The 11,285-nt window shown below is 36.3% G+C and overlaps 1 non-coding gene across 1 annotated transcript; it reads right to left on the reverse strand.

Annotated features, from left to right (window-relative positions):
* Positions 1–11,181: 11,181 nt before the first annotated feature.
* On the reverse strand, positions 11,182–11,285 carry LOC132487241 (U6 spliceosomal RNA). The gene has a single exon (XR_009531540.1). It is a non-coding gene; the product is annotated as a U6 spliceosomal RNA (small nuclear RNA).

Genomic DNA, 11,285 nt, shown 5'->3' on the forward strand with positions numbered 1-11,285 from the left:
AGTTTTCAAATGTGGAGACGAGTTTGTGTGGGATTTTGGATACAGCTGAACTAGCCTACTCTTTGAATTACTGTGAACGAGGCCCGACCCCTGCTTCAGTCGATCTGGCCTGGGCTCTGGTTTTCCCCCGCCCACAGGATAACCAGCTCCTGAGCATACATCTAGGTTTGTTCTCTAAAAAATAGTGCCCTGCATGTGCATAACCCTTTGAACTCTGTAAAGCCATTTCACATAAACGGTCTCTTTTTTTTTTTTTTTTTTTTAATCCACGTATAAGTGGACCCATGCAGTTCAAACCCATGTTGTCCAAGGGTCAAATGTACTTTTTTTTTTTTTTTTTGCGGTACGCGGGCCTCTTACTGTTGTGGCCTCTCCCACTGCGGAGCACAGGCTCCGGATGCGCAGGCTCAGCGGCCACGGCTCATGGGCCCAGCCCGCTCCGTGGCATGTGGGATCTTCCCGGACCGGGGCACGAACCCGTGTCCCCTGCATCGGCAGGCGGACTCTCAACCACTGCGCCACCAGGGAAGCTCTCTTTTGATCTGCCAGTGAAGTGAGAAGAGAAACCATTTTTAATCCCCATTTTATAGGCAGGATAAAACAACTTTATTCAAAGTCCTATCATGGGTTAGGAGCGGAGCCAGAGGTAGAATCTGATTTTTTGCCCTTCCCGCAAGTAGATTCCTCTTCTGCTTGGCCCTCCATGCGAGGGAACGTATATACCTAACTGCATATACAACCTAACTGCCAAGCCCAGAGGAATCCTCCGGGAGCCTGCTAAACAAAGTAACACCTAGTAGGGACAGAGCTTCATGTTCTCGTATAATCTAGAATTTAGAACTAGAGGCAGACATCTCTGGCTCATTTCAGACCAAACCAAAAGTCACTAATCCAAACCTCAGAGAGAGAGCTCAGCTTCTGATTTGTTGCCAAAAAAAAAGCCCTTTGGGAGAAGAGGCAAAACTTTAATTTAGTTATCAGTTCATACAATGCTGTGTATGTGATATATTTTTTCTAGTTTGTCCGTAGGATTGAAAATTAATTATAAAGCAGCATGGATCTTTTTCAAGTGTCACCATGTTTTCAAGTTTTCCTAACTAATCTCTAAGTCAAATCACAGCTATGCTCACTATTAGCTGTATAACAATTGGGCAAATACTTTGAATTTCTAAAATAATCTAAAACAGTGATAATAATAACACCTACCTCATTGAATTGTTGTAATCTTTAAATGAGATATGCATGTGACACATCTGGTGGGGTACTTGGCAAGTACATTTTATGCATGTGACAAGTACATTTTAGTTGTTGATTTCACTATGCAAAGCATTTAAAAATGCATCTTTGAAGCCAAATACACAAGGAGTAATTATGCTTTTGTCAAGTTGTTTTATCTTGAAGTTAATAAGACTTATCACCTAATCAAATGCATCATTTAACTTAATTTATATCATTGATTAATTTGCATCTTAATGAAGGATGTGCGGTGACGGTGACGGAGCTCACCAAGTCTGTCCCCTGCATGAGTTTATTTCGGCTTTCTCTTTACTCTCCAAGTTTGCTTTGATTTTTAGAATTTCACTGGCTTGTGAGCTCCTTGAAGGCAGAGGTAGGTGTTTTCATCTGCGTTCTCTCACAGAATCCACCACATGGTTGCCACTCAGTAAACAACACTTGTTGAACATTGATTTTATGCCAGGAAACTAAAAAATTCATCCATTAACAGAATTTATGTTTGCTTTGAGATTCCCACTGTGTTTGGTCAACAAGAGTACCCTGAGTTCTCTGGGATCTTAATTCTACTCTTGGGCAGGCACTGCTTTATTCTATTCTGAGCAGCTCTTATAGCACACACAAAAAAGGGGAGGGAGACAAAAAGAGAAAAAATAAGGAAAGAAAAATGAAAGGGGGCTAAGAATTTATGTTATGTGCAGTGGTTAAGAATCTGCCTGCCAATGCAGGGGACACGGGTTCGAGCCCTGGTCCAGGAAGATCCCACATGCCACGGAGCAACTAAGCCCGTGCGCCACAATTACTGAGCCTGCGCTCTAGAGCCCGCAAGCCACAACTACTGAGCCCGTGTGCTACAACTACTGTAGCCCACGTGCCTAGAGCCCATGCTCTGCAACAACAGAAGCCACCGCAATGAGAACCCTGCACACCGCAACGAAGAGTAGCCCACACTCGCCGCAACTAGAGAAAGCCCACGTGCAGCAACAAAGACCCAACGCAGTTAAAAATAAATAAAATAAATAAATTTATTTAATAAAAAGAAAAATGAAAGGGAAATAAGGAGAGAGCAAATAGGGGAGGAGAGGAAAAAAATGAATTAATGAATTTTACTTTTTACCTTTCCCCAAATAGCCTTCTGTATTATATGATCTTTTCTTTTCTTTCTGAATGATTGACAGAGTTTGTATCACTTGAGCAGTTAATTACTCCTCTGCTTTCTTTTTTTTTTTTTTTTTTTTTTGCGGTATGCGGGCCTCTCACTGTTGTGGCCTCTCCCGTTGCGGAGCACAGGCTCCGGACGCGCAGGCTCAGCGGCCATGGCTCACGGGCCCAGCCGCTCCGCGGCATGTGGGATCTTCCCGGACCGGGGCACGAACCCGTGTCCCCTGCATCGGCAGGCGGACTCTCAACCACTGTGCCACCAGGGAAGCCCTGATCTTTTCTTTTTAATGTCAATTTATCTTTTTATAAATTTAGGTATAGTTTATTTACAACATTGTGTTGTCAATTTATCTTTTATAATGAAAAAGAAAAATGTATATAGCTGTTAATTTCTATATTAAAATATTTCAAATAAAATGGTAACATAAATTGAGACCTGATTTGCTAATTACAGCTATTATCCATGTTTTGGAGGTTCCTGGAAGTTTTGAAGTTGCAGAGTAGACGGGAAGGAACATGATTTTGAAATTAGACAGACACAGCCCTACAACAGTGTGTATACCTTGTCCAAGTTACTCAACCCCTTTGCACTTCTATTTCTTCAGCTTTAAAATTAATATGTTAATTACTTAATATTAATATAAATTCTTAATTAATATTAATACTTAATCCCCCTTTCAAAATTATATCAGGGTCAAGAGTACAAGCTCTGGAGTTAGGCTCAAATGATGGCTCCAACATTTGCTAACAAGGTAACCTTATATGAACTTCATTTTCCTTATAAATAAAATACAGGTATTAATAATATCTACCTCATCAGATTGTGAGGAGGAATAAATGAGATAATCAGGAATTCTACTCTGCACATTAGTAGACTTGCATGATCAAAATATATACTCAATTATTTTTATAATTGTGTTAATACAAATATTGTGGAATTTTATTTTCCCTCTTGGTGTGTATATACATACATATAATATATGTGTATGTATATACACACACACACATATATGTGTATATATATATACACATACATATATGTGTATATATATACACACATATATATCTGTGTATATATATATATATAGATATATATATATATATGTAATATCCTTGATTTTGCCTGCCTCTTGGCCCACAAAGCCTAAATATCTATTATCCAGCACTTCACAGAAAAGGTAGTTTACTGACCTCTGGCTTAGAAGATAGGAAGTCATACCATCCCAAGGTACTGCTTCCACTAAGTCATATATTTTCTATTAATGAAGCTGATTCCATGTAGGTAAGAGCAGAGAGACATGAGGCTAGAGGAAGGAGGGAAATGTAGACAAATTTTTAAGAGAGATTCTTTATTGGGAAAAAAAGGAGGTTCTTTTTTCCCTTCCATTCTTTTTAAGTCTAAGGAGAAGAATGCCTTATGGTTGGCTTACCAGTACCCTTCCTGGACACCTATTAAATAAATGGTGATGGAACAACTGGTGATGCATATGGAAAAAACAAAATCGGATCCTGACTTCATATACCAGGTGGATAAAAAAAATGTTTTAATGTGAAAAGCAAAACTTTAAAATCCTTAAAATATTGAGGGTGCTGTTTGGTTTTGGGATAAGACAGACACAAACCATCAAGAAGATGTAGCACTTAAGCCTTATGTAGTCCTAGGAAGACCCTTGCACACACATATACAAGGAGACACACACAGGACCATTCACAGATCATTGTTTGTAAAAGCAGGAAACTGGACACAAACTTAATGTCATCAGTAGAAAAAGGGATCAATACATTGTGATATGTTAATGGACTACTACATGCTAGTAAACAGAGTTTCACAAAGTATTCATACAGGTGAATCTCACAAACTTATGAGTGAAAAAAGCAAGTTGAAGAATAAGTCAGTATTATGTCATTTATATAAAAGTCAAAAACATGCTGAACAATACTACATTGTTTTAGAATAGGCACACACGTAGTAAAAATATAAAGGAATGCTGAGAATGATAAGTCTAAAATTCAGAATATTAGTAACTTCTGCTGGGAAGACATGGGCTACAATTAGAATATACATAGGGTATTCCAACTATACTTAATGTTTTTACATTTCAACCTAGAAGTACAGTACATAGGTATTTATTATATTATACTTTTAAGTCTTAACTACATATATCATGCATCTTATAGCTTATTGAATTATAGTAAGTATAAAAATCAAATTATTAAGAAAGAAGCCCTAAAACACCCTTTCCTTCATAGGCATTACCTTTTTAGAGAGCCATGCTGGTTTTTCCTGTATTTCCTACATTGCTGAAATGGACATAATTGCTTTCCTCAAGAGTACCACAGCTTATATTTTGTCCAAGACATATTACTTATTGAACTAAGGAAATGGCCACAGGACTTTTTGAGAAGAGCCATGCAATACCCTGGGAGGCCAGTAATTATACAGATGAAAGTCCTTGGTACCTTGAATTAGGTTATTGTTATAAGATTGAGAGGAGCACTGATGAACCAAAAAAAAAAAAAAAAAAAAGGAACTACTCTAATGTTAGAATATCAAACTCTGGCCAGTGGATGATGTGCCTGCTTAATAATATTTTCCAATGCAATTAGATTAGAAGGACAAAATATTTAAAAGCCAAGATTACATTAGGAGTTACTGGGGCAAAATCATATTTTCTTTCTAAGGTATAGTTAAAAATTCCAAGCAATTCAAGAGGTCTGGAAAAGAGCATCTAGTTATCAATTCTCTCAGTTAAATGAAATATTTGTGCCAGGTGACAAATGTGTGTGTGTGCATATGCTTATTTCTTAACAAAGAAATCATTCTATATATACTTTCACATAGCCTGATAAAACTAGAATATATATAGGGAACATTTTCATATATATATGTATACACATATATAGATAACTATATATATTCTTCTGAAATATAATTGAGATTTTATTACTTCAAAAACTACATGCATATTTATATATTTTATATATTAATACATAACATTATATGTAACATATACAATTAGGTGTTGTGTGTAAAAGTTATATATATATTTCAGAATTGAAATGTGTCAAAGAATCTAATACAACTTCATTTTATAGAGAGAAAACTAAAGCTCAAAAATGACAATCAAGGTCTCATCAAATTATTAGCAAGGCTAATGCTAAGATATGTATTTTTCATTCTTAGTTCTCAGTTCAAAATTGTGCAAGAAACATGTCATTCTTAGCCACACAAAAAGTAGTAAATGTGGGTCACTGTTATTTACTTGTCATCAGATACATGAAACATGAATATCCCGATCCGGGCTACACAATGAAAGAAAGATGTGAAGAATTTGGAAGGGATGTAAAGAGTCCAAGGGCAATAAGAAAATCAGTTGAGAGAAAAGCATTAAGGCAGAGAAAACTCAGCTTGTAAGGAGGAAGCCAAAGAAGGATTTTGCTCACAGTAGGCACCCTAATGGCTTGGAACTGCATTCAGTGGGGAAAGCTCATTGAACAAGGGAGGGAAACATTCCCCCAGTTATTGAACCAGAAAAACCTCAAAGCAAGGGCCTATTCCTCCCCACATCCCTTGCAAAAAGATATCCAAAATATTTTCCCCGTCACTTAGAGATGAAATATTCAGTTCATTTATTTTGTTAAAGAACTGAGAATAGGCAACATAAAACTTTGATATGCACAAAATGCTAAATACATCTCATTTCCATTTCTATATTAGAGTCAGTTAAAGTTTGAATAAACATAAAGTGAAGACTGGGTGAGGCGACAAAAGGATAGAGGCGGAGTGGTAAGGATAGAAGGTATACCCTGGTCATTAGCTATATTGTTCCTCTTTAAAATGCTGATAAACTGCCTACTTTCTATAGCTTTTTAATTGTCCGGATTCATAGGTTCTGCTCTGAATCAGAATATTATAATTGCCAACGTGGAAAAAATGATTTTTGGAGCAGTTCCAGCAGCCAGAGCATGCTCAGCCCGGGGAAGAGATGAAATGAAGCCCATTAGAACGGTCCCTCTTCCATGGATACTCTCTTCCAGATCTTGATCAGGGACCACAGCTCCCCAGCTCTAGTCTTAAAGGATGGTGACCTGATCCCATCTCCCATAAAGAAACATAAGAAGACCCAAGCTCTAATTGCAGCATGAGCAATTTAAATCAGTGGCTAGAAAAATTTCCTAACCTTAAGGCTGAAATGGATTTCTGAGAGGTTTTGCAAACAATTGAATACCACCAGAATTACCTTGTGTTATGTGAATATTTAAAACCTGCTTTAGAATTGAGTTTCATTATAAAATTGATTTAAAGAATTAACATACCTTTCCACTGTTTGATTTACCTTTTTTGGTACTCACTGCTTTTTTTTTTTTTTTGCTTTTATTATTTTGGTTTACTGATATATCTATATCTATATCTATAATATCTATCTATCTATATAACATCCTTATTGCAGTATAATTGCTTTACAATGGTGTGTTAGTTTCTGCTTTATAACAAAGTGAATCAGCTATACATATACATTTATCCCCATATACCCTCCCTCTTGCGTCTCCCTCCCACCCACCCTATCCCACCCTTCTAGGTAGACACAGAGCACCGAGCTGATCTCCCTGTGCCATGCGGCTGCTTCCCACTAGCTACATATCTTACATTTGGTAGTACTCACTGCTTTTTACACCTTGTAAGTAGGCTTTATTTTGATACACTAAAAATTTCATATTGATGTCTATATGACGTAGTATAAGTATTAAAACAAATTCCCTAGCACAAACTCTCCAACCTTTCCCCTGCTGATTCTCTTAAGGCTCCAGACTCCCCTCTATCAACTTCAATTCAGTCTTGACTTTCATACTCTCAATTCCCATTCTGCCTCTAGCTGGGTCCTGGTTAAGACAGAGGTTCCGTGGTTTGTTCATAAATGATTATCTCTTATTTTTGTGATATAATAAAATAAAAAACAGAAAATCAGTGTGACTCAGGTCAAATATTAAATTCTAATTTTGGTTCAAAGTAGATGATCAATGATAGCCACATTTAAATACCATTCACCTCATTGGAGACGCAGTTCAATCTTTTATTAAACCATAGAAATGACTGAATCTTTACAGAAAAAGCCAAAGCCATGTTATCCCACTAGGAAGACTGTGACCTAGACCAACATCAGAATAGAATATGATCTGAAGAGATGATAAAATTGAGTCTGGTTAAGCATGACCTTGCGACAGACATAAACATCCAAGGAGTATCTGAACTGGCATTTAAGCTAGGGTATATTGGTCAATATGAATGCTCATGTAGTGATTAAAATATACCACATTTAAACAGTACAGAAACAGTGTTTTTTAAAAAGTGCATTTTTACAGGCATAGAATATTATAAATAGAATGCCAAAGCAAACAAATGCCCTCAAACACAAAGAAAAAAAAAGTAGGAATGCATTTTAAATCATTTTATTAAGAAATTCAACACTTAAAGCTCAATAAAAATTTATGTAACTGATTTCTGCAGATATCTGAATTGGAGATGTTGATTTTAGGCTTCTTTTTAACTGCTGCTGTGATAAAATTTAATTCTTGAGAATTTAAACAGGAACACATTAGGTAACAAGGCCTAATTTGAGCCACTATCAGATCATACTATACATTTGCTCTTATCTCAAGGGATGAATATTGAAAAAATTTAAAGCACAGCAGACTTAAATGTTCAAGGATGTCCTGAAATGACTAAATTTTATAGGCATACAGACCCACTCAGGGTGAAATTTTAAATAAGCACATTCCAAACATTTTTTAAAGCTATATAAAAACACTGACCTAAAAATGATACTGTTGGAATGACTCTTCTAAATGGGCAAGAAAAAAAAAGCATCTCACTTTGAATGAAGTCTTCCATTCTAACGCAGAAATAATTTGAGGTGTGGGTATGACATCATACTTTTAGCAGTATTCATATTCCACTGCTTAAGAGTAGAATAAAAATGTTGAGATAATGGAGAACCAAAGAGCAATGCCTGTACAAACGACTTGCATGTTTCAACAAATCACAGAAAACTATATTCACATTAAACAAAACCGTTAGGGAATAAAATTATTGAAATTCTCAGAATTTAAACTCTGAGTTTAAATAATGATCAACCTCAGCACTGTTAAAAGCAAATGTGACACTCCAGTGATGAAAGATGCCAATACCAATGCAGCACTACTTACAATTTTTAAAAGAAGGTACAAAGATCCCAATTGTTCAACAGTAGGGAACGGGTGAAGTAAATTTAACCACTCAAATAATGATATTCAGCTATTAAAAAGAATGAAATTTCAATGTTCAACATACATATGATGCCTATAATAGATTGCTTAAAAAAAAAAAGTTGACTTTGAAAACAATATGCAAAGTGAAAGATGCCAGAAGCAAAAGGCCACATTTTGTGCTTCTCCTTGTATGAAATGTCCAGAATAAGCAAATCCAGAGATGGAAAATAAATAGCAGTTGCCAGGGTATGGGAGGTGGGGAATTGAGAGGTATAGGGTTTCTTCTAGGGGTGATGGAAATATTCTGAAGTTAGATAGTAATGATACTTGTACAACATTGTGAATATACTAAAGCAACTGAACTGTACACTTTAAATTTGTTAAAATAAATTTTATGTTTTATGAATTTTAATTCTAAAAAAAGGCACATGTATGTGTGTATTCATATGTATAGAAGCCACTGGGGGAAAGGGGGAGGGGAAGAGGGAACCTGTGTGTATGGTCTGATAAAATGCACACCAATCTCTTTGAAGGGAGTTATGTGGGGAGTGAAATCTGAGGGGAGGGCAATTTTACTTCATTTTGTTTTCTCTGGGCAAAAGTACTATATTGTTTTTCCCTCTATTAAAGTCCATCCTAAAACTCTTCTCCTGAACTCTAAAAATACAGATGTTCCAGCAGTTTGTTCTTCCTCCCATTCTCTCCCCATGCTTTAAAAAGTATTGACATAATTTACATATCATAAAATCTACTCATTTTAAGTGTACACTTTAATGATTTTAGTAAACATACAGTTGCACGACCATCATCACTCAGGAAGTTCCATCCTGCCCATTTACAGTCAATCCCCACTTGACCTCCAGGCAATTACTGATTTATCTCTAGAAATTTGTCTTTCCCAGAAATTCATATAAATGGAATCATATGATATGTGGTCTTTCACATCTGGCTTTTTTTTTTTTTACTTAGCATATTTTCAATAAGTTACTTTGTTCATGAATAAATACCCAGTTTATAACTGGGCAGTAGGTAAAAACAAACATTAAATTACTGATTTCTAGAGATTGGCAGATTACTTAGTCAAGTGTTTTATATTATTCTATTATCTTGGAATCTATTTTCCATGTTGAAACATCTTATAAATAATCCATTCCTATTTACTGCTGAAGAGAGATATTACTTTTTACTATAATGATATGTAATCATAAAAGGAAATAAAAACATTCCCATTTTGAAAATTAAAATATATAAAATATGGCTTTTATTTTTTTTAACATCTTTATTGGAGTATAATTGCTTTACAGTGGTGTGTTAGTTTCTGCGGTATAACAAAGTGAATCAGCTACACATACACATATATCCCCATATCTCCTCCCTCTTGCATCTGCCTCCCACCCTCCCTATCCCACCCCTCTAAGTGGACACAAAGCACAGAGCTGATCTCCCTGTGCTATGTGGCTGCTTCCCACTAGCTATTTTACATTTGGTAGTGTATATATGTCAATGTTACTCTCCCACTTCGCCCCAGCTTACCCTTCCCCCTCCCTGTGTCCTCAAGTCCATTCTCTATGTCTGCATCTTTATTCCTGTCCTGCCCCTAGGTTCCTCAAAACCATTTTTTTTTTTTTAGATTCCATATATGTGTTAGCATACAGTATTTGTTTTTCTCTTTCTTACTTCACTCTGTATAAGACTCTAGGTCCATCCACCTCACTACAAACAACTCAATTTCGTTTCTTTTTATGGCTGAGTAATATTCCATTGTATGTATGTGCCACATCTTTATCCATTCATCTGTTGATGGACACTTAGGTTGCTTCCAGATGCTAGCTATTGTAAATAGAGCTGCAATGAACATTGTGGTACATGACTCTTTTTGAATTATGGTTTTCTCAGGGTATATGCCCAGTAGTGGGATTGCTGGGTCATATGCTGGTTCTATTTTTAGTTTTTTAAGGAACCTCCATACCGTTCTCCACAGTGGCTGTATCAATTCACATTCCCACCAACAGGGCAAGAGAATCCCCTTTTTTCCACACCCTCTCCAGCATTTATTGTTTCTAGATTTTTTGATGATGGCCATTCTGACAGTGTGAGGTGATACCTCATTGTAGTTTTGATTTGCATTTCTCTAATGATTAGTAGTGTTGAGCATCCTTTCATGTGTTTGTTGGCAATCTGTGTATCTTCTTTGGAGAAATATCTATTTAGGTCTTCTGCCCAGTTTTGGAGTGGGTTGTTTGTTTTTTTGATACTGAGTTGCATGAGCTGCTTGTAAATTTTGGAGATTAATCCTTTGTCAGTTGCTTTATTTGCAAATATTTTCTCCCATTCTGAGGGTTGTCTTTGGTCTTGTTTATGGTTTCCTTTGCTGTGCAAATGCTTTTAAGTTTCATTAGGTCCCATTTGTTTATTTTGTTTTTATTTCCATTTCTCTAGGAGGTGGGTCAAAAAGGATCTTGCTGTGATTTATGTCACAGAGTGTTCTGCCTATGTTTTCCTCTAAGAGTTTTGTAGTGTCTGGCCTTACATTTAGGTCTTAAAAATATGGAACACTTCACGAATTTGTGTGTCATCCTTGTGCAGGGGCCACGGTAATCTCTGTATCGTTCCAATTTTAGTATACGTGCTGCTGAAGCGAGCAC

The sequence above is a fragment of the Mesoplodon densirostris genome, chromosome 3 (assembly GCF_025265405.1).
Source record: "Mesoplodon densirostris isolate mMesDen1 chromosome 3, mMesDen1 primary haplotype, whole genome shotgun sequence".
Taxonomy (NCBI): Eukaryota; Metazoa; Chordata; class Mammalia; order Artiodactyla; family Ziphiidae; genus Mesoplodon; species Mesoplodon densirostris.